Genomic DNA, 22,765 nt, shown 5'->3' on the forward strand with positions numbered 1-22,765 from the left:
GAATAATGTAATGTAAAAATTCCTTAAAAGATACATTTTAAAACTAAATACATGACTTAACTTAAAATCGTCGCAAATAGTTTTTAAAAAATATTCCTTGTATTTTAAAAGAAAGTTATTCTGAAATAGAATATTATTCTAAAATACGTTGAAACACGTAACTGATTATTTGTGGAGCAACTAAACTACAGCCGTACATCCTACACATCTAAGACCAACCCAACCCATTAGTGAACCCCATGATATTGATCTTCCCCCCTTGATATTTGCCTAAGCTCAACTTCTCGACAATTATTACTTACGACTGCCTGAACAGAAGGAAATCAGCCCGAAAGTCGGATCTCGATGGGCCCAGACATCATTCATATGCTAATGCAGGGCGCGCGTTGGCATATAAAATTATGCTGGCGATAAAGCCCAGACCGAGATGGAAATCTGGAAGGGCGCAAGGCCGCAGAACCACCCCTTTATTTTTTTGTACGAGCACCACAATACCACACAATCCCAAAAAAAAAAAAAAAAAAAAAAAAATTAAAAACAAAGCCAAAGTTCCACAGTAGAAAAAATCAGAACAATTTCGTGGCAGGCTCGCTCTTTATTTATTTTTTCTGGGCGCCCTTAGCCATTGAGATGGCTAATGTCGTTGTTGTGGGCAAAATTCAATTTACTGCATGACTCCATGCCACACACACGCACACACGTACACACACACAAATACAGCTCACACATACAGTTACAAAAAGCAAAAACAAGAGGAAAACGCGTTTCAGCCAGTGAAGCGTGGAGAGCTGCGTGTGTTGGCAGCTCTGTGAAGCATATAATCGACAAAACACATACACAAACACTTTGGGCCGCCCCACATATTGCGTATACGCTGGCCATATTGCGTATACGCAACGAACACAATAGCTTCGCCAGCCATCCAATGCCAAACCGCTTAAAGCCAACGAAAATTGCCAGCGACAACATCATAAACTCAATATTCAATCCATTTGACTTTTTGCCATCCCTCCCCCTAAAATCCCACGCCCCCTTTGCCCGGGAAAACAAGGGCGACTATGGGCTGCGGGGGCGTGGCAATGGCAACCGACCTCCTTTCTATTTGATTTTCTTTATTCGGCATTTTTGGCATAACACAGTGTCCAGTGAGTTGGTTAAAAAGGGGTAGATCAGACGTGTTGCCAAATTATGTGGTTGGATTTTGAAAAACGGAAGACTTTAAAGTGGACGTGTATAAAGAGCACATTTTCAAACATTTTTTTTTTTTGCCATTTAAACAGTTTTGACATCATTTATAAATATAGAATATGCAATTTTAAATTCGAAAGTCCGATAATTTCATAGCATATTTTAAAATACACTTAAACATTTCCTTAGACCCTGCTTATTTCTAAGAGAGTAGTTTCTTCTCAACTATTTTAGGTGCTTAGATTAAATTGGGTAATAAATTAAAAATGATAACGAATTGCTCTCAGAAGTCATCCTTAATTTGCTCTATAAAATAGCTGTTTTCCAAATTTTTGTTTTGAAAACGTAGCCGATTTAATACACAGCAAGTATTTGAAATTTGAGGCATTTTGGTTTAGTTTGCTAAAGCCAATAAAGTGGTCTTCTTAAGTACCATCCATTCGTTTCCATTTCTATCCGAAAACCACTGGCGTTGATTTACAGACATTGATTGTGTATGTGTGTGTTGTGCGTCCAACAGATTGATATATGCCCCCAACTCCGAGTGTTCGTGTGTGTAATGCGATGGCAACGCACTCGATATAGACATCGGTTGGGATTGACCAGGGACCAGAGGCGATTGTCAATAGATCAACAAATGCAGGATAACTGCAGTCGGTGGCCAAATGGCAGACTCGATGGCCGACTGAATGACCAACTGAATAACTGACCGACTGACTGACTGACTGACTGACTGACTGATTGACTGCCCAACAGACTGATGGACAGTGCCTTGGTGCATCGCATTTTATGCAAATGGCAGACGACAATCAAGTTTTTAGTTTTGTGTCTGGACTGCGGCATTTGAATTTGCATTCGCCATGCCATTTGGCATTCAGAAATTCGCATTTGACATTTGCATTGTCCATCGGGCATTCGTAATAAGCCCGAAATGCATTTCCATCGACTGCGGCGACAATGATCTCCATGTGTTCAAGCACACATCTCACTCACTGGCACGATATATATTCGTATCCAATATTGTGAAGTGGAACTGCGGGTGTGAGTTGGCTTCGCTGTTATGATTTCCGTTTAAATGTTTATTTTTTCGGTCGCATCGCCGCACGAAGAGTTCCCTCTGCAACTGACAGCTTGCCGAATTACAAAACCGTCCATCAGGCCTCAAAAAATAAGGAATTCCGAGGCACTAGGATAGATCGTTTGATGGGTTTATGGACGAGAATGCCGCCGAATTAAGAACGCAGTCGCATAATGTTTGCTGCCAGTTTCAATAAATAAAATGCCGTTTTAATAGTAGCATAATTATTATTAATTATTTATCGATAAGTCAATATTAAGCGTTTATTTGAGCACCGGTCCAACGCTCTGTTGTGAGCGTGTTCATCATCGAGGTCCAAACTCCATCGAATTCTCGTTAAAATCTCACTTTCGCAGTGGGTCAAAGGCCGGCCCTCATGCAATTCGCTTAACTCTTGCTGTTATTATTCTGTTTTATTTGTGCTTTTATTTTATTTCCCTGTTTTTACGCGTATCCCCTGACCCCTGAACTCTGACCCCTGTCCCAAGTGCAGAGCAGAGTGCAGCGATCCAGTCCGCACGCTTCGCGGTGCGTAAAAATATATAAATAAATTTATTGAAATTAAAATTGAATTGCTCAACGGAGTGGGCATACTGTTACGTAACTGCACTTGGTTTAAAAATGAATATGGCATTTTCACCTGCACCAATATTGAACTCAATCACATATTAAAAACTTTATATTTTCGAAAACATGATAGCTGGGCCTGGTAGACTCGACTTTTTTTTTCTTTTATTATTTGCTTGCGGCCTGGAGAGCGTTTCAGATAATAGTATAATTTTATAAACAAAAATGGTACTTTTTGGTTGATTTTAAATCGAAGCACATCTTTTTTTTATGCCCCTGGCTCAAGAACTTCACTTGAAAAAATTTTAAGTATGTCACTCTTACCACCCTTTTTTTCACTTATAAATTTTCTTATGTCTTGGTATGCAATCTTTTTTATTTAGCTATTCCTTTCGATTTGTGTATTACTCGTTACAATCAAGCTCTTGGTGCCGCCCATTCTGATTACAAAAGCTTGGACAGCAAATAGTGTTATTGATCTTGAAGTAATCGTTTGATTACAACAAATTTGGTTGACAGTTGGACAGTCCTGATGGCCAAGTACCGATCGAATACACTGTGGTCCGTTTGAGGTCAGAGCACATTGCCAGCTAATATTTCATTTTCCTGTTCTTGCCTCAGTTGATGAATCTCAACCTGTCGTCCGGACACTCTCTTCGATTTCTTGATTTTCATTTTTTACTTGGGGATCCAGTCGACTCGGGAAACTGACTGACTGAGTGGCTTTTTAGTGCCCCGGGGACGACATTACCGCATGTGTCCTGGCAGATTCTCAATGTCTGTCAAAGGCCGTTGAGTTTCTGCTTAAATCTGACTGGCGTCGTCTCTTCTTCCATTTCAAAAAAGAGCTCATTGCAAAACAGTTTGCCATTGATTTGTGTGTGGTGTGCTTTAGGGGTGTGTGGTGTGCTTTAGGGGTGTGTGGTGTGTGTGGTGTGTGGTGTGCGGCGGCCCATTTCGCTTGATTGCCCATTTCGGGCAGCGCCAAACGCTTTCAGAGGCATTAAAAAACACACACTCGCGCAGAAATGCTCGGAAATGCCTCGTTTTTAAGTCAATATCGAACGGGGGCAATCAGGCAAAATGCCACGCCCCACCCAGAAACATACAGCCGAGTACAAGCGATTGGGTCCGCTTTTGAATGAGGAAAATTTTAATTTCTAAAAATCAATAATTATACTGATAAAAACAAACATGAAATATTGTTTATTGCTTTGAATGCTTTGTTTGTTAATGACAGAACTCGTAAAATATTAAAAATATGTTATCTTCATGTGTTAAATAAAGAGATATAATGTGAACATAAAATTGAAAACATTATAAAGTTTGGGTCTTTATTTTTTATTTCTTAGAACAAATAACCCTTACCCAGAAAACTGGAAGAAGGCAAAAGTTATAGTTATATGTAGATGCCACATGTGATTCAGAAAATTATTATATAAAAAAAAGTTTTCATAATATTTTTGGGTATTTCTAATTCTATAATTGAGATGGTAAAGCATTTTCATTGATTATAAAGTACAGACAAACATAATTCGTTCCCAGTTAAAATTAAAGCGAACTTTTATATTTTTCCGACCCAAGCTGTGCGTATGCATGTCTATATCATTATCGGCAGAGAAGTCATCACCATTGCCATATCACCATCATTATCGTCCTAGTCATAATCATCGTCGTCGTCGTGGTTGTCGCTGTAGTCGTAGTCGAGCATAAAACGCGGCGGCATAAAGTTTGCCAAGTCTTCAACAGTTTTCAACACACTTCCCACTTTTGCCGCTTATGCTCACTTTTCCTCACTTCTGGCCACATTTCCCGCTTTCCACTTCCCGTCTCACGTTTCCACACCCATTTTGGCGATTTTCGAACTTCGTGCTCCATGCTAATAAAAACATTAACGTTGCCGTTGCCCCCACATGTGATGAGAGTCGACGGAGCTGGGGTGCCAACTTTAGTCATAAATAAATATTTTCTTGGCTAACATTTTGAGCAGATTTCGGGGAACGCCTTTAAGGCAAGTCTTTTGGCCAGAACGCGACGCGTGCCAATTTGTTAATAGATGAAAGTTGCTTGGCTGTAATTTGAAACTGTTTACATTCCCCCTTTTTGTGTTTTGTATTTTGTGTTTTGTGTTTTGAGAGTCCAAGTCCACTGGTCCATTTGTGTAACTTTGGAAATGTTCGCAAGATAACAAAGCAAAAGTTTTTGCGCGAAACAACACCCCAGCTCCTACACTGAAAAGTTATTAAGATGCTATATTGAATATGATATATTGATCAGGAATTGTCTTTAAATTTTAAAACGAATTGTATTATTTGCTTTCAATTAATTGGCTTTCTTGGATTAGGGGTTGCTTTTAGTCCGATACAAAAAACGAGGTTGGATTGAATATAGAAATTAGTAAGTTTTAAATAGTTTGTATCTAAAGTTTTCCAGTCGAAACAGATTAATATGTGTGATTGTTTTTATTTGTTGTTTTACTTGACTAAGTCAAATCTTTGAAAATACTATATGAAAGGCTTTCTGGCTGAGTTTTTTCTCTCTGCTTTGAATTTCCCCATCTTAAACTGACAGATTGAGAGACTGACTAACTGAGTGGGTCATGGGCTGATTGCTTGATTGGCTGATTGACTTGCCAACGAGCCGCGACCTGCGGCTGGCGACCCACTTAATTGTTGGCCACTCGTAAAACTATTGGCCCCCTCGGCGACTTGCAAGTTTGCCAGCGAACTACTCGAAGTTCACGTCCCACCAAGTGCGATAACCGATAACCAAGATGGCCAAAAGCGAGAAAGGGGAAAAAAGGGAGGAGGAAAGGCAGGGCAAAGGGTGAAAGATACTTGGCCAAGTCCGTTGTTTCAGCGGATACAATACACAATCTGGCCAAGGAGCGCTGCTGTTGATGTTGGACTTGGGTCAATGTTATTCTAGTATCTAGTATCGAGCCACATCCATCGATTGATTTAGCCAGAGAGCGGAAAACTAATGAAAATGATCTCTGTAAGTCAACTACAGAGGAAGTGCTGGAACTCACTGCAAGTGAAGAACAGAAATTTAAAATAATTCAATTCATTTGTTATGGCTAAAAAACTAACATTGTGAATATAAATGATTGATTTTTGATTGCTACGAAATTAATATATCTCATTCTTTAAATTATTATTTAAGGTTCATATGTATTCCACCAATACCTAAAACTGACAAAGCCAAATAAAATAATCATCAATCAATTGATTATATCAACTATGAACAGTTTTATTTGAACAGTAAATTTCCTAATACAAATAGCCAACTAAGCAATCAATTAATTTAAGAACTCATTCTACTGTAACTGCAATTCAAATAATTTCGATATACTTGATTCGGCTTGAACGGATTCAATTTAATTCATCATCCGCAAGACATAGACTCATTTCCCATAGACCCATTTCACTCAGTTTGCCGGTAAATAAGCCTTCGCTTTTAGTCCTCGCATCTGTAAGAATTCTGGCTGGCTAAATCACCGGCATCTCGAGCGTTTATCGATGCAGCTAACTTGTTTGGGCAACTTAAAATGTACCCAAGATATTAAGGGCCCTCGGGCAAATTGTATCTGCATAAGTGCTGGCACCATCCAATCCCAGAAAAGTGGAAGACTTGAAAGGGAGAAAAGCAGGCATGGCATGTTGCATGCCTCAGTGAGCAATAAGTTCGACAAACTCATTTCATTAAGCTCGGCGCTGCATAAAAAAGTGGGCTGTGTGAGTGGGGTGTGAGGGGGTGGGAACGGGCTAATGCGCTGCCCCAAAACCCCCCATTTTCCGGCAGCTTTCCCGACTTTTCCGGCTGCCTCTGACTCTGCCACTGCCACTGCCTTCGTCGTCGATGTCTCATCATTTATTGGCAAGCGCTTTTCAACGGATTGGCATCGCTCCGCATGCATCGCTTAAAGTGGATAACAGGGAAGGATATGGGAATATGGAAGGGACTGGGGAGGGGGGATCGGGCGATCCTTAAAACCAGAGGCAGCCCGTCTGTTGCTATTTATTGCCAGCTCGCAGCGTCGCACTCCAAAGCCATCAATTTTTTATTAGATTATATAAAATTTACCAACGATTTATCTATGCCCAGCGCCGCTAGCATGTCACCATCTAACCCAATCAGTTTCCCCGCCACTTTCCGTTTTTCCCCAACGATTTCCCCACCCGTTTCCCATTTCCCATATCCCATGTCCCATGTCCCATGTCCCATTTACCAGCCCCCTTTTAAGGTCCCTTGTCGCCGCCTGTTCATCGGATTGCAGCAATCGGAAATCTGACGGCAACGACAACAGGATGTATTGGTTGCATTTAATGCAAATAATTTAATGAACAAAGGGCCACAAAAAGGGAAGGGCTTGAATCGGATTATGGCATATCGTAATAATCGAGTTTTCATTATCACTGGAGGTCGGCCAGACACATTGGTGGCACTCAATGGCAGCAATTAGCTCTTAGCTTGTATGTTATGCTTAAAAAAGGTGGGAACTCATTTGCCAAATTTTAGGTACCTTACGTTTTCTACAAAAATGTTACAAGTTCGGTTAGCTCGTAAGTTATTTACATTATTATATGGTTAGATTTTTTCGTATATAAAGGCTACTTTAAAACTCTTTTCACTTCTTTACTTTTAAAGTGAATTAAAAAGCGATTTATGTAAATTGCCAAAAAGTTGTTGTTAAAAGCTTATATATTTATATTTAGCATTTTCCGATATTTAGATGTTCAGAAAATGTTGTATTTTTTATTTAAGTGATTGATTAGCCTCGAAAGTAATTCTTGTTTTATTTTAAATTAATTTCAGATATTGAAATCAATTCCGAAAACAGTCACATGAAATTCCGAATTTAAAATTCATCGGCTTCCTATCGATACATTTATTGATTGCCATTTTCTTCCCTCATTTGCAATTGTATCGAACAGCTTCTGCGATTGGGGTTGAGCACCGTCTGTTTAAATGGGAAAATTCTTAATCTTACCTAGGTTGTTTCTGTAACCGTGCCCCGCCCAGTAACCACCGCCCACCACCCTTTGCCACGCCCACCGCCAAGCGATACAGTTACTTTGAGTTGTCATGCTGGAAATACATTAAAATGCAGTTGAAGCTGCAATTGCTGGCAGGGCCACGCCTCTTTTTCTCACTTTCCCACGCCCACCTGTCAGTCTGTCTGTGAGTTTTCAGCTCTCGCTTCGTTTTTTGTTATTGTTTTTTGCGCTGGCAGGCATTCATCAGCGTTATCCTGTCTCCTCATCCTGGCGCTCTACATGCAATACCTGCACTTTGCATTTCTTTGCTACTTTCGCGCAGGAATTAACATTAGCTCAACCAAAATGAAAGACAGCTGGGAAATTGATTTGCTCTTGTTTTCTCCATCTTTGCAGGCTAACGGGCAATCACCTGGAACCCTCTCATAGGTAAGTCCCCAAACAAAATTATATATTTCATGTTTTTAAGAGCCAACTATAGTTTACTAATGTTATATCACATGGACAAAAGCATCAAAAATGTATGTTATTTGAATTTATTTATGTATATTAAAGAATATTTTTACGTATTTTGAAATGGGATTCGACAAATATATTTGTTTATTCTATATTATATACTACGTTTCTACTTCGTTTATTCAAACAAAAATTTTATTTATCTTATATTTGTTTTTAGCCGACTAAGGCCCATTCAAAATCAAGAACACAAACAATGTTACTACTTTATAGTATAATATATATAAATGGTATAGATATTTTTAAAACAATGCAACTACCTCTGCTTCCCTTAACGCATCACTAAAATTGGTAAATCTTTTGTTAATTTTTGTTTGGCTGGTGATGGCAATGTAATTGAAACTGCCGCTGGTCCGCAAAACCTGCAACTAAACCTCTCTACTTAATGGGTCGACATTAATCCTGCTGCTGTTGGTTTTCCCGTGATCCAGTCCTTCGGGTCCTTTGGCGCTCGACTTTGACTTTGACTGTGGCTTAACACCGCTGTCGTTAAATGCGCCAAACGGGCGAAAAGAAATTGCCACTAAATGTTATTGAAATCGAATACGTTGCTCCCCCACCTCCGTCGTCCTGTGGGGGGTGGCGGTAGCACGCCCGTTGTCACTTGCCATTGGCCTCGGTGCGTTGCGGTTGCTTTTAATATCCTTAATGTCCTCGTATCTGCGAGACGGTGTGCTGGTGTTTGTGTTTGTGCTGGTGTTTGTGCCTGCCATCATCATCGTCTTTCCTGGATGTCCCCGGAGCTGTTCGGCGAAACATCCTGCAGTGTTTATCCTTTTTAATCAGAAATTGATGCGCTGCCTTTTCACAGCCATCGAAGGCGGCGCTAGGGGGTCGGATAAAGATAAAGACACGGATTCAGTTTCAGTTTCAGATTCAGATCCAGATCCAGATATGAGAGCGCATTCGCATTCGGATACCAAAGACAATGGACTGCGGATACGTGCCCTTTTCGCATTTTTCGTCGACGTCGCATTGGCTTATTGCCCGCAACTAATTCCTAATTACAATTTCAATTAAATATTTATTTTAATTAAAAAGCCAACTTCAAAAACACATCTCATCCACATCCGTTGCTCGGCAGTTGCCGGTATACTGAGCGAAACAAAATAAATATTATCACTTTGAATTCAAATATTTAAAAACAATTCAGCTGTGAGAAAAGCCCAGTATTTTTTCTATGTTTGGAAATTTTAAATTTTGTTCTTTAACTTTTAATATTGAAATATTTTAAAATACATCTATAAATTAAGTTTGTTAATGAGAAAACATAACATTATCAATACTTCTGGTAAATCTTCTTTATTCGTTTAAAACTAAAACTTAAAAATATTGTGATTATTAAAGAAAGCTTAAAAAAATTAATTGAATTAAATTAAACTTGCTTGCAATCGATTGCTTATAATACAATAGCATTATATAAAAATCGTCAAATATGTTGTTTAATAAATTACAAATTTTAAAACACATGCAACCATTTTAATCAAAAAACTTGAGCTTTTGAAATAAGATAGATAACTTTAAAAACACAAGTTTTTTATTCTGTTTATATCATCTTATAATCAAAAAATGCAAAACTAAATTGTTTTTCGTTTCGTTTGTAGGTGGGAAATCACTTTCGTATTATTATTTTATTGGCATATGTGTTTGCTTTTTTCCCTGGTTTTTTTTTCGCACCGTGTAGGGCCCCGAGCGAGGCAGCAATGCGAATCTGGTGGTTACCTCGAAGTCCTCCGGGCTGTCGAACCGCCGGAGCCCCGCTCCACGCCCTGCTTCATTAAATTTCATGAATCGCCCGCAGCGCCATGCCATATCCTGTGCATGTTGTTGATGGCTCTGCCCACAGACTGCCGTGGGGGTCACGGCTATATCATCTGCCATTGTTGTCTGCCCGAACATAACTCTCCTCGGCCATACCCAGAGCCAGAGCCAGAGCCGGAGCCGGAGCCAGAGCCAGGGCAGGAGCGAAAGCCAAAGCCATACGCGCCCGTATCCGTATCTTGACCATCCTATAGCCCCCCCCAAACCACCCAAAACAGCCAGCAGTACCCAGAAAAACCCACCGAACCACCCTCTGTTGTTTCAGCGAAAGCCACAAAAACTGTTGGCGCTTTTATTTATTTGCTATTGATTTCCACTGTCCCAGGACGCAATTTGTTTGCAATAAACTTCATAACAATAATTCATGTCCGCACAAATAAATAATTCATGGTGCCCGTTCCGAAAGCGAAAGCGAGAACGAAAGCCCACCACAGCCACTAAGATTTGCGGGGCTTTGATAGATAATTTCTTTCCTTTCTTTCTGATACATAATTGTGGGGGTGGGTGGGCTGGGTCCTTTCAAGGACACCGCAAGTTAATAAATCCAGCACTCGCAATGATAATAAAAAGTCGGCGTTAAATTAAAAGGTGTTTCAGCGCATCCAAGCATGTAAGCGAGTTCTGATTCAATACGTTCTATCAGCAGCTGCTATTAACTAAGGACGAGAACGGGGCAAATGAATGATGATACAATGAATGATTCAGTAGGTCGCTTAGTAGGAGTAAAAACAGCATAACGACCGGGAGGAGGACAAGTCAGCTGAAAGGATATCAATACGATGGGATTATGGAATACTACTACTACTACTGCTTTTCTACATATGAGACCACAAACGAGTTCTACAACAATATTTTAGATCGCACAATTATGGGCACCTAAACAAAATAAATTCAAAATAATTTACTATTATTATTTGAAGTAATTGTAATTGTAATCATTTGTTGTTAAAATAAGTATATCAATTTTTTTTGGCCAAATCTTGTATGAATAGTATTTATTATAACTACTACTACTATTTAGTATAACTACGATGATCTCTCATATTAAGTCAGTCATTTCTTGTATTTGCTTTGTATATTTTTTGCTCTACAATTACAATAGGCATATAAAATGTTTTGCCATATTTCATATAATTTTAAGTTATTTGTTTATCACACAACAATCAGCAAATTGAAAGAGATTTTCCATCGCTACCTACCCCACTGTAGTGCATTAGAGACTGCTCGAATGGTTTTGAGTGCTCGCATATGATATCGCCAAGTAATCGAAAGGGAAAAGCGATAAACGAACCGGAGCACGAGAGTACGAGTGTCCCAGCCCATCCCTTCCGCATTTACGTACGCACTCGAATTTCGATTCGGCGGGGTATGGATTACCAATTAGCATTTCCATTGGCGTGGTCAACCCATGCCCATTACCTCGTTTTGTGTGCGGATTGCGGTGGCCATTCGATGGCGAAAGTGAAGTGGTTTTTGGGGACATGGGAAATTGAATTTCCCATTATCGTTTAAATGAAAATTCATGCCAGCGGCAACATTTTACTTTCCCCGCTCGCTTAGCTGATTAAATGCAGGCCACGCGGCGTATGGGCGATGTGGCCCGCCCATCGCATTCCTCATACGCCACGTGTGACGCCTTGATTTCTCGCCATAAAGCACAAAACACAGTGTGCGAGTATTCAATGCGGTGGGGTCAGTGGGCATTGCGTTTCGGCGGGCCGGACCAAGTCAGACAAATATAATAAAAATCAAGGGAAAATACAATATTTACACATGCATACAAATAAACACAAATAAAATATAGCACAGGACGAGGATGGCTGCGAAGCAAAATGCCAGCGAATCTCCAGCAATAGCGACATTGGCGAGGGGCAATCGAGAAAATGAATTTACTGTGTACGAAATGGTTAAGTAAAAGTTTGTGTATCGAAGCCAAAGGAGGGAAGACAGACAAAGTGGCTGAAAGTCGAACCGAAACAGTGGGTCATGCGGAGAAAATACTGGTGATGTGACAAATATGTTCTGATAATCACTTCTTTTAATTGGCTAGTCTTGTTTATTTTACAGCACACTCCAAGTGTATACATTCAAAAAAAAAAAATAAAACATACACACATTTAAATATGTTACGTTATCAAAAAAACCAAACTATACTTATAGTCACATTTAAAATAACTATTAGTTAACCGTAAAAATCATTTATAATATTATTAATAATAACATATTAATATCCAAAATATTTTCAACTACGAAGAAAAACCTCTTACTTTTCCAAATGATAAGCTTGTCTTACATGATTTTCTTTAATGCTTCCCCGAGTACTTGAAGCACACCTCAATATTTTTCCCCATCGTACAGCCAAAGTGCTTGTCCCAATTTTCGGGACTTGGCCGTCGTCCTAGCTGGGTTTCTGGTCCCGGATCTCGGCCGAGTCCTTTTTGGCCAGCGAGTGTGTCCCTTTGGCCGGGTTTGTTTAACTGTTTGCCGAAGCTGGACGGCTGACGGGCTGATTGAGGAAATGCGCATCAGGCGCACTGAGCCACTGCCAATAAACTATGCGCCTGCCTTTCCCAGATTCCGTTTTATATATATATATATATATTTGTATATGTGTATGTACACATATATATATATATATATATGTATAGGGGAATGTGTGCATTGATCTCGAGGAAAGCAAGCGAAATCCTATAAATATGCCATTTGAAAGATAATGCAGCAATAACAAAGTGGCGGCAACAGGAGGGGCTGGGAAATGGCAAGGTGGGTGGAAAAGCTCGGGGGAAAGCCGAAGCCAAATGCAGGCTGGAGAAAAGATAAATAGGCAGCAGAAGGCAAACAAGATGAGCAAACAAACGTGCCAATGGGAGGTGGCCAAATGTGGGGTGGCTTGCACTCAGAAAAAAACATTACATAGAAACTCGCAAGCTGCATTTCATTGAAATATAGTGCAAAAAGTCATTTTTTATGAGCTGCATTGATGTTATCTCAATAAATTATGAAGTTCAATGCATATCAATAAATGAAGCTTATTAATTACAACACAAACTATACTTTGAAAAAATATAAGCAAAAAAAAAAAACATTTGAGCTGAAAGCCTTTCATTAATCCCATTTGTTTTAAATGTGAAGAAAAACGATTGACTACCTTAGTATCTTAGAACATTAATCAAACAATTTTGTAGTTTCCTTTTTTGTTGGCAATTTTAAGACCAATTTTGTATCTGTGTACTGAGTGCAGTGGCTGGCTTTCGAGACTCAAACGGGTAAACAAGCCAGAACACACACTTACACACACACACACACGTGCCATGGTGCCAGAGGCGGCAAAACGCATTTGGAAAACGCAATGAGAAACAGCCAGAAGGACACTCACACTCACACTCACACTCACACTCACACTGACAGTTACACTCGGCAACACAGATGCGGAGTGCAGACAGGAGGGAGTCGCATAAAAATGCCAACTGTCCGCTTGTGTGACTGAGCCTGTCAGCAGGACATGAGCAGGACATGAGCAGGAGACCGAGCCCGAGCCCGAGACACGGCAAAATAGATAGAATTCGAAGTTGGGAGCTCCGGCGGGGATTTGGCACACAGACATACTGTAAAAGGAAAAATTAGAAAGCCAACAAACACGCCGATATCGAGGGAAGCGGTGCCAAAGGAAATGCCACACGGAGCTTAAAACAGCCCGTTTTCAAACTAGGAAAATATAAGCAAGCGACCCTAATTGAAGATATGTTTTTAATCAAACTGCTTTATTTATAATAGGTTGCTGAGAGTGCACTGCCCTAAAAAAATGTAAAGTCAATATAATAAAATAAACATATATAAAGCATAAATGAATAAACTTTTAAGGCTCTCTTAACTATAATATTTTTATTTTTACAACTCATTTAACTTGTTTTTCATTTGTCTTAGTAGGAGACTACTCTTTTAATTCAACTAAAATACATATACTTATAATCTTTAAAATATTGTTTTTTAAAAAAGCGTAGTCAACGTGGTTTTATCAAGACTCACCTATTTTTTAGCTGCAGTAAATAAGTAACTCTTTCAACAAAAAATTCCAAATAGCCTAAACGTGTGTCAACCCGTTTTCTCCAAGTGCAAATAGTAAATAGTTGGCCCGCTCAAGAAGTTGTAATGTGTTTTATAGGTATCCTCGGGTCAGTGGGAGGCCAGGCCATATTGTGAATTTCGCAGAGAGAAAGCTAGACACGACGGTTGTTTGCTAGATTAAATTTACTACATTTCGAATTGAATAACTAAAGCTCCCGGAGGATCATCTTCATTTTGTATTTATCCAGAATGAATGGTAAACGACAGTTGGAAAAACACACACACACACACACACACACACGCAGAGCCGGGGATTGATGATAGAAGCGGGGCAAAATATTGCAGAATTACGACCGAAAGCAGGGGAAATGGGTGGGTGTGGGGCTGGCTGGCTGGCTGGCAGAACACACATACGAAAACAATCAGTAATGTAATAGAGACGACGACGAGGACAACAACGCCTGCAAATGCCGGGCACGGACTGAGAGCACAGGACTCAGGACTCAGGACACTGGACTCAGGACACTGGACACTGAACACTGGACTCCTCCGGACGGAGTTTTGTGAAATCAGAGGGAGCAATCAGAAGGACGAGGCCAGGACGAAGGACGAAGAACGAACGAAGCCATTACAGTTGCCAGCGGCATTTTGCAGGAAACAGCTTGACAAGCCGTTGAAATTTATATTGAAAGATGTTCCGAAGCCAGCTCTGGCAGGATTAAGTAAGTACGAGCGGCACTGAAGCCATGTCCCCGGATTTTTGGCCCTGTTGCGCTGCATAATTCATATAGAAACGCAATCATTGCCTATGCATACCGGCAACAGTAAAACAGCGATCTCTATCTGGATTTAAAGTTTCGAGGCGAGGGAATCGATAGTACTAAATGAGGGGCATAACGAACAGCCTGATTCCATTCGAAAACATAAAGAATGCTTAATTTATTCCATGAATATTAAAACTTAGCTTGGCCACACAAATATTTTTTTTTTCAAATTTAATGAAAAGACATTCGGCTTTCTATTGGAAATATTTGTGTCCATATTTGCTCGTTTTTTTATTTCATAAATGGTAAAAGCTCATCGACATATGAAATTTATATTATGCTGCAACTTTGAGTATTATTTTTAACATTTTTACTTCAGAATGTCCAGGTGTTGTATTTTGCACATTAAAATCCAAACAAAGCGAAAAGTGTGTATTTCTTTGGCCCTTTTTTTTTTAAGTAACTCAAGCAGAATTTCAATTCAACTGGATGGCGGATGTTAATCAAGTGCATAAATAAAAGAACATAAAGTCGCTCGACAAGAAGCTCTTCCCCACGAACTCCCCGCCATCCCGTTTGATGAAAATGTTGAATTAGCAAAAACTCTGATAAGAAATATGCAAAAATGTTCGAGGAAACAAAATGGTAGTCATTTATCCTGCCATGTGTGCGTGCGGAAAAGGGTAATACAAAGGAGGGTTAAAGGAGGGGGTGGGTGGAGTTTTCGAAGGACGAATCGCTTCCTTGGAGGCATGGCAGGTATGAATAAACATAAAAGCGTTTTCGGGGCCTTTATCGCGTAAACGCATCAAAAAATTCAATTGTATTTAATACGCACACACACATTGATTGAGCCGAGCACAAAAGAAGCAACAGAATGTGTGTGATTGGGCCATAAAAGCGAATATTACGCATACGCCCCATCATCAGCCCAAGGGATCGGGCCAGTTAAGCCGAGCCAAAAGCCAATTTGATTAACAAAAACCCGCCAGAGATTGGGGGCACCATGATGATGATGATGATGATGACGATACTCCTGCTAATGATGATAATGATGCAGCACGAACATAATACGACGGAAAATCTTTGCGGCCATTGCAGTTAAGGCTTACCATCTAATCTCACGAAAAATGCTGAAAACTCCGAGAGATTACCCATTGAAAAATGAATATTTTCTCAAACAAATTGCAGCCATCGAGACTGCCTCTTTGGAGACTGGAATATTGCATTTGAATATAAATCAAAAAATATATGCTGGACATCTGGGGGAGTCGGAAACCTCAAAACTCCAGTCCCAATTAATATAGAATACTGAAAATGGATAAATACACTTGAAAAATCAATAGGGTTAAATAAACTTTTCTGAGCCATTTTTTTTTTCGAAATAATAAAATTTAAGTTAAAAAAGTATTTGTATTAACTAGCAGGGCATGTACTAATATATATTTATCGGTCACTAAACACTTTCGGCCTCAAAGTATATTTTAGTATTCTTAAATGATGGAAATAAATAGTTCCCAAAAAAAAGTTTAATGCTATCCATATATTTTTAGAAAATGGACTTCCATATTTTAACATTAAAATCGCAAGCTTTGTTAGAATTTCTTTTCACTGTGTAGTGCAATAAATTGTTGAATTTTCTCGATGATTTTTGCATTGCAGTCTGTTTTATATTTACCCGAATATTTCGGCAAAATTTGAAATGTGGCTGTTGACAATGCGTTCGGGTAAGCATATTTCATCCAACGAATTAGGCAATGCTTGCCTTTGAGGTTTCTTCTGTGGCCTCAAGGATTGCGATTGTGATTGAAATTGAGTCTGTGTGTGTGTGTGTGTGAGTGAGTGTGCTTTTCCCACGCGCCAGTGGCTCTTCAACTTTTGGTGTTGAAAATTTTCCCCGAATCGGGTGGGTCCTTGGTTTGTATTTTTTTTTTTTTTTTTTTTTTGGGCAACGCTTGGCCTGGTTTCCGCATCGCTGGCTCGCTCTACACGTGTTAAGTGTTCAGCCAGCTCACCTGGCACAAGTTGGGGCCAGTTTCCCCTACCAGTTTTTTGGCCGGTCAAGCGACCTACGTTAAGTGTCAAACACATTTTACTTGGCTATTTCTTGGGTCGTTCGCTGTGGCTTTTCCCCCTTGCACACACTCACACTCGCACACACACACACAGTTTTCCCAGAGGCGCCTAATGCTCTTGTGTCTCATGTCGTAGGCGTTGCCAACTCTAATGAAATGATTCATTTCCGCTTTCCGCTCTGTGTGAGTGTGAGTGTGAGCAAGGGGGATGTGGGTGTGGGTGTCTTCCGGTTGACACTTTCTTTCCGCTCTGGTTGTGTGTGTGTGTGTGTACGTGTGTACGTGCAGCCGAGTTCTTGGCGGACTCGCTTCGTTGGCTCTCACTTGGCCACGTTGATAAATTTGTGTAAATTCGTTTTAGCCAATTTCCACACTCAAACACACACCCACACCCATACACACCCACACACACCCACGCTAATGTCCTTTGGGAGCTGCTTTTCACCTTCTTTTTTCGTACGCTTTACGGTGTGTGGTTTGCCTATCACGTCCTCTACCCATTCAAACGATCGGGTATAAATTTGAAGATAATTTCACTGGTTTCGCAACCGGATTTTGTCAATGAGGCAAAAGCTGTGTAAATATTTTATTGGTAGCTCCTTAGCTGTTTTATTTTCCAATTAACTGCTTGAGCTGAACAGATGGGAAATTACACTAATTTGTGGCTATTTAGTGAACAACCAATATTGGTCAAGTGGCTATGCAGTTTTAGGTTTAATAATATTTAAAACCAAATAAGGCTTATAATTCAAATGTGGCATGTGGATAATAGGTATTTCCTTAAAAAATAGCAATGCATTTTCGAATATAAATATATATACCCTTTTAAAAAATCTTTTGTTTTAATATTTGGTAAATCAGTTAAGCTTCAGTTAAATATATAAATATATTTATGCAAACGGTCTGGTGAAATAGCTATTTACATTTATTTTATTTCAATGTTTTTGATATTTATTATATTTATATATAGTTTACGCCTGAGAGAAATAGCATATATAAACTATTCTTACCAGGATTTCCCCGTCGTGTGTACTAAAATGTAACATTTAACCATCGTGGCCATTCTTTTGGGCCACTATTGATATCCCTGTGGTCGCTGCTTCAACTTGCGACAGAAACAAAGCCAACAAAATGCTCAAATTGTCTCGTGTTTAAATAATTTCTACGCCACTTTTTCCTAAGCGCTCTGTTCGCCATATTTTTTCCTCTTGCTGTGTGGGGTCTGATCTTTTTGTGCCTTTTTTTCCTTTTCCGCCCCGATTTTTCTTTCTATTTTTTTTTTTTTGGGCCGCTTGGTGCTGCGGTTTCATCTGCAGCCGACAGGGGGCGCCTCTTGGTCAGCCCACCCATTTTTCGCTTCGGTCACATGTTTCATGCCAGTTACAGCGGATTGGCAGGGGGGGAGGGATTGGAGGGAAATGGCTATCAGGGGTACACTGTACACATGTTAAGCTTCAAATTTTAGGAATTCCACATATATTTTTTGTTTTTCTTAATATTTTTTAATCATTAGAAGCGTTTGCAAGCAATTTTTTTTTTAATTTCAATAAAAATGTGTATTTGAAACCGCCTACAAAAGTGTCTAAAAGTATAAAGTGAAAAAAGGGAGTCGTCGTGTCCTTCGCTATTCCGGACTTAAAATATATTGTTGCATACTTTTGGACACTTTTATAAACGTATGATGTTGCTACTAAAGAGCATCTTAAGGACTCATGTGTTTTGCCAGTGTAGTGGGGAGTGGGAAATGGGGAGTGACTATTCTCCGCTCAGCGAACGACGGGCCTCATAACTTATGCCAGGGACCCCCGTTTCCACCCTGCGCTACCAAAAAATGGCAAATGGCGGGCCGAAGTAGCGCATTTGTTACCACGGCCATGTTGTCACACACACACACACACACACTCACATGGCCAGGGGGTTTTCCCAGATCCCCCCCTACCCCTACCCCCACTGAAACCCACTCCCCTTGTTTGCTGCACCATCCTGGGGCGTCAGTTTTGAAACATTTACTTTATGTTGTTCACAGGAAATTAGATTTTTTCCCTCCGGTTTTTTTTGTTGTTTTTGCCGACTGGTGCCACGCCTCCCATTTCGGCGGCCAGTGGGCAATAGTGTGTCCAGTGTTGGGCAGCGCATTCAGTTTTTATAGCCAACTTGTCAATGACAGGAGCAGCAGCAGCAGCCCAGTAGCAGGAACCATGTCCTTGCGGACAGGAAACAAGCTCATTGCGGAAACAGCTTTTTAGCCGTAACAAGCCGCACACCAACACTCTGCCAACTTGTTTGCCATGCTAATTTATTTATAGACGGAATGTGAGGGGATGATAAAGTGAGCTTCTTGCTTTTCCACTCTTCGTTTGTTCCCCTCGGCGATATACATATACACATATATACTATTTTTTTTCATTTCGGATTGGCTTCCATGTAAATTTCCGCCACAGACGACAAATTGCATACGTGGCACGCCCACCTGGTGAGCGGTGGCTAGCTGACCCACTCATCCGCCCTCTTTTTCCGTCTTTAATTCGATTTCGAGCAGTGCAAACAAATCATTTAATGCCCGCCAAACTCATTTGTGCGAACACATTTGGGTCACTCTCCATCTCCTTTGCTCCCATTTTTCCTCCCATTTTCTCTGACCCAACTGGGCAGGGAAAAGCCGTGAAAAAAAGTTTAGCGCAAATGTTTCGTTGGCTGGGAAAACTCCCACATGAATGCCATCGACTTTCTAGGAATCAGGTGAAGGTATGACAATAACTTAATATTTAAGAATGTGTATGGATCTTTTGAGTTAAAACCTGTAATTAACCATATATCATGTGCTAGATCTAGTGATGCTGATCAAGAATATATATATATAGGGTCGCAAATGTCTCCTTCACTGCGTTGCAAACTTCTGACTGCAAGGGTATAAAAATCGCCAAAAATTGCCAAAAATCCCAAATAACACATTAAAAACTTTGTTTTTTTGTCAAAACCCTGGGAAATAATGGTGAAAATGTGGAACGTTATACACCGTTGAATTCGTAATAAAATTTCCAATCGAATGGCATTCTCAGCTAAAATTTTTTCAGATTTTCAAATTTCTGCAAAAAATGATGATGTACCCCCTTACAAAAAAGTCAGAAATTTGGACATAAATAAATTTTTTAAAAAACGTTTTTCAGAATTCGGTTTTTTCGTCAAAGATGAATAAATTGTTTTTAATCAATCAGGGATGGATGGTGTGGGTTGCCAGCTGTTCAAAATAGCAACTCTTTTGTCTTTGGGTCTTATTTTGGCAAAGTTACAACAAAATTACTCTTTAGAAATAATTTGTTTTAGAAAATCTCCAAAAACCCAAAAAAACACATAAAAAACTTGGTTTTTGTGTCAAAACCCTGGGAAATAATGGTCAAAATGTGGAATGTCATACACCGTTGAATTCGTAATAAAATTTCCAATCGAATGGCATTCTCAGCTAAAATTTTTTCAGATTTTCAAATTTCTGCAAAAAATGATGATGTACCCCCTTACAAAAAAGTCAGAAATTTGGACATAAATAAATTTTTTAAAAAACGTTTTTCAGAATTCGGTTTTTTCGTCAAAGATGAATTAATTGTTTTTAATCAATCAGGGATGGATGGTGTGGGTTGCCAGCTGTTCAAAATAGCAACTCTTTTGTCTTTGGGTCTTATTTTGGCAAAGTTACAACAAAATTACTCTTTAGAAATAATTTGTTTTAGAAAATCTCCAAAAACCCAAAAAAACACATAAAAAACTTGGTTTTTGTGTCAAAACCCTGGGAAATAATGGTCAAAATGTGGAATGTCATACACCGTTGAATTCGTAATAAAATTTCCAATCGAATGGCATTCTTAGCTAGAATTTTTTCAGATTTTCAAATTTCTGCAAAAAATGATGATGTACCCCCTTACAAAAAAGTCAGAAATTTGGACATAAATAAATTTTTTAAAAAACGTTTTTCAGAATTCGGTTTTTTCGTCAAAGATGAATTAATTGTTTTTAATCAATCAGGGATGGATGGTGTGGGTTGCCAGCTGTTCAAAATAGCAACTCTTTTGTCTTTGGGTCTTATTTTGGCAAAGTTACAACAAAATTACTCTTTAGAAATAATTTGGTTTAGAAAATCTCCAAAAACCCAAAAAAACACATAAAAAACTTGGTTTTTGTGTCAAAACCCTGGGAAATAATGGTCAAAATGTGGAATGTCATACACCGTTGAATTCGTAATAAAATTTCCAATCGAATGGCATTCTTAGCTAGAATTTTTTCAGATTTTCAAATTTCTGCAAAAAATGATGATGTACCCCCTTACAAAAAATCCAGAAACTTGGACAAAAATAATTTTTTTAAAAAACGTCTTTCTAAATTCTGTTTTTGTGTCAAAACAAAATTAATTGTTTTAAATCGATCGGAGACGAATGGTATAGGTTGCTAGCTCTTCAAAATAGCAACTCTTTTGACTTTGGGTCTTATTTTGGCAAAGTTACAACAAAAAGACTCTTCAGAAATCATTTTGTTTGAAAAATCGCCAAAAAACACATTAAAAACTTGGTTTATGTATCAAAACCCTGGGAAATAATGATCAAAATGTGGAATGTCATACACCGATGAATTCGTAATAAAATTTCTAATCGAATGGCATTCTCAGCTAAAATTTTTTCAGATTTTCAAATTTCTGCAAAAAATGATGATGTACCCCCTTACAAAAAATCCAGAAACTTGGACAAAAATAATTTTTTTAAAAAACGTCTTTCTAAATTCTGTTTTTGTGTCAAAACAAAATTTATTGTCTTAAATCGATCGGAGACGGATGGTATAGGTTGTTAGCTCTTCAAAATAGCAACTCTTTTGACTTTGGGTCTTATTTTGGCAAAGTTACAACAAAAAGACTCTTCAGAAATAATTTTGTTTGAAAAATCGCCAAAAATCACAAAAAACACATTAAAAACTTATTTTGGCAAAGTTACAACAAAAAGACTCTTCAGAAATAATTTTGATTGAAAAATCGCCAAAAACCCAAAAAAACACATAAAAAACTTGGTTTTTGTGTCAAAACCCTGGGAAATAATGGTCAAAATGTGGAATGGAATTTCATTCGCTATTGCAAAAATTAAATATTCTTAAAAACATTAAAATTATGATTGACTTGACTAGAAACGGATGGACAGACGGGCATGGCTAGATCGACTCGCCTAGTGATGCTGATCAAGAACATATATATTTTATAGGGTCGGAAATTATAATACCCTCTGCAAGGGTATAAAAATCGCAAACGTAACGATGTTGATACTGGCCAAACACCAAATTGGGTAATCAATGGTCCAAATGCCTACTTTTTCGCTCTAACTCTTTTGGTTGCTTATTTTTTGTACGCCACCTCAGTGCCACGCCCCCTTCGCTACGCCCCCTGATGGACAGCTGGCCCCCATAGGCGTACGTACGTGCCTCGCTTTTGGTAACTCAATGTTTCCCTTGATATTTTTTGCCAACTCGCCATTTGTATCGTGGGAACGCTGACTGCAGCTCGTTGTAGGACATGATAAGTAGCATAACCATTAAAATCAAAAGCAGCCAACGCCATTTGCAAATGGAACGCGGGCCACTTTGCTTAATGCTCGGCCTGGCAACACGGTAAAAGCATCGGAGCCCCCTCAAAAAAGCCGCGAAAGAGCCAAAAACCCAGCA

General features: G+C 39.2%; 1 protein-coding gene across 1 annotated transcript in view; it reads left to right on the forward strand.

The window, feature by feature from the left end:
• The window catches only part of LOC108140862 (chaoptin), a 169,526-nt gene that overhangs the window by 41,797 nt on the left and 104,964 nt on the right, over positions 1-22,765 (forward strand). The window contains 1 exon segment of the mRNA XM_041710734.1: positions 8,230-8,262. The gene's annotated coding sequence lies outside the window, so the exon portion shown is untranslated.

This window comes from Drosophila elegans, unplaced genomic scaffold (genome assembly GCF_018152505.1).
Source record: "Drosophila elegans isolate 14027-0461.03 unplaced genomic scaffold, ASM1815250v1 contig_149, whole genome shotgun sequence".
Taxonomy (NCBI): domain Eukaryota; kingdom Metazoa; phylum Arthropoda; class Insecta; order Diptera; family Drosophilidae; genus Drosophila; species Drosophila elegans.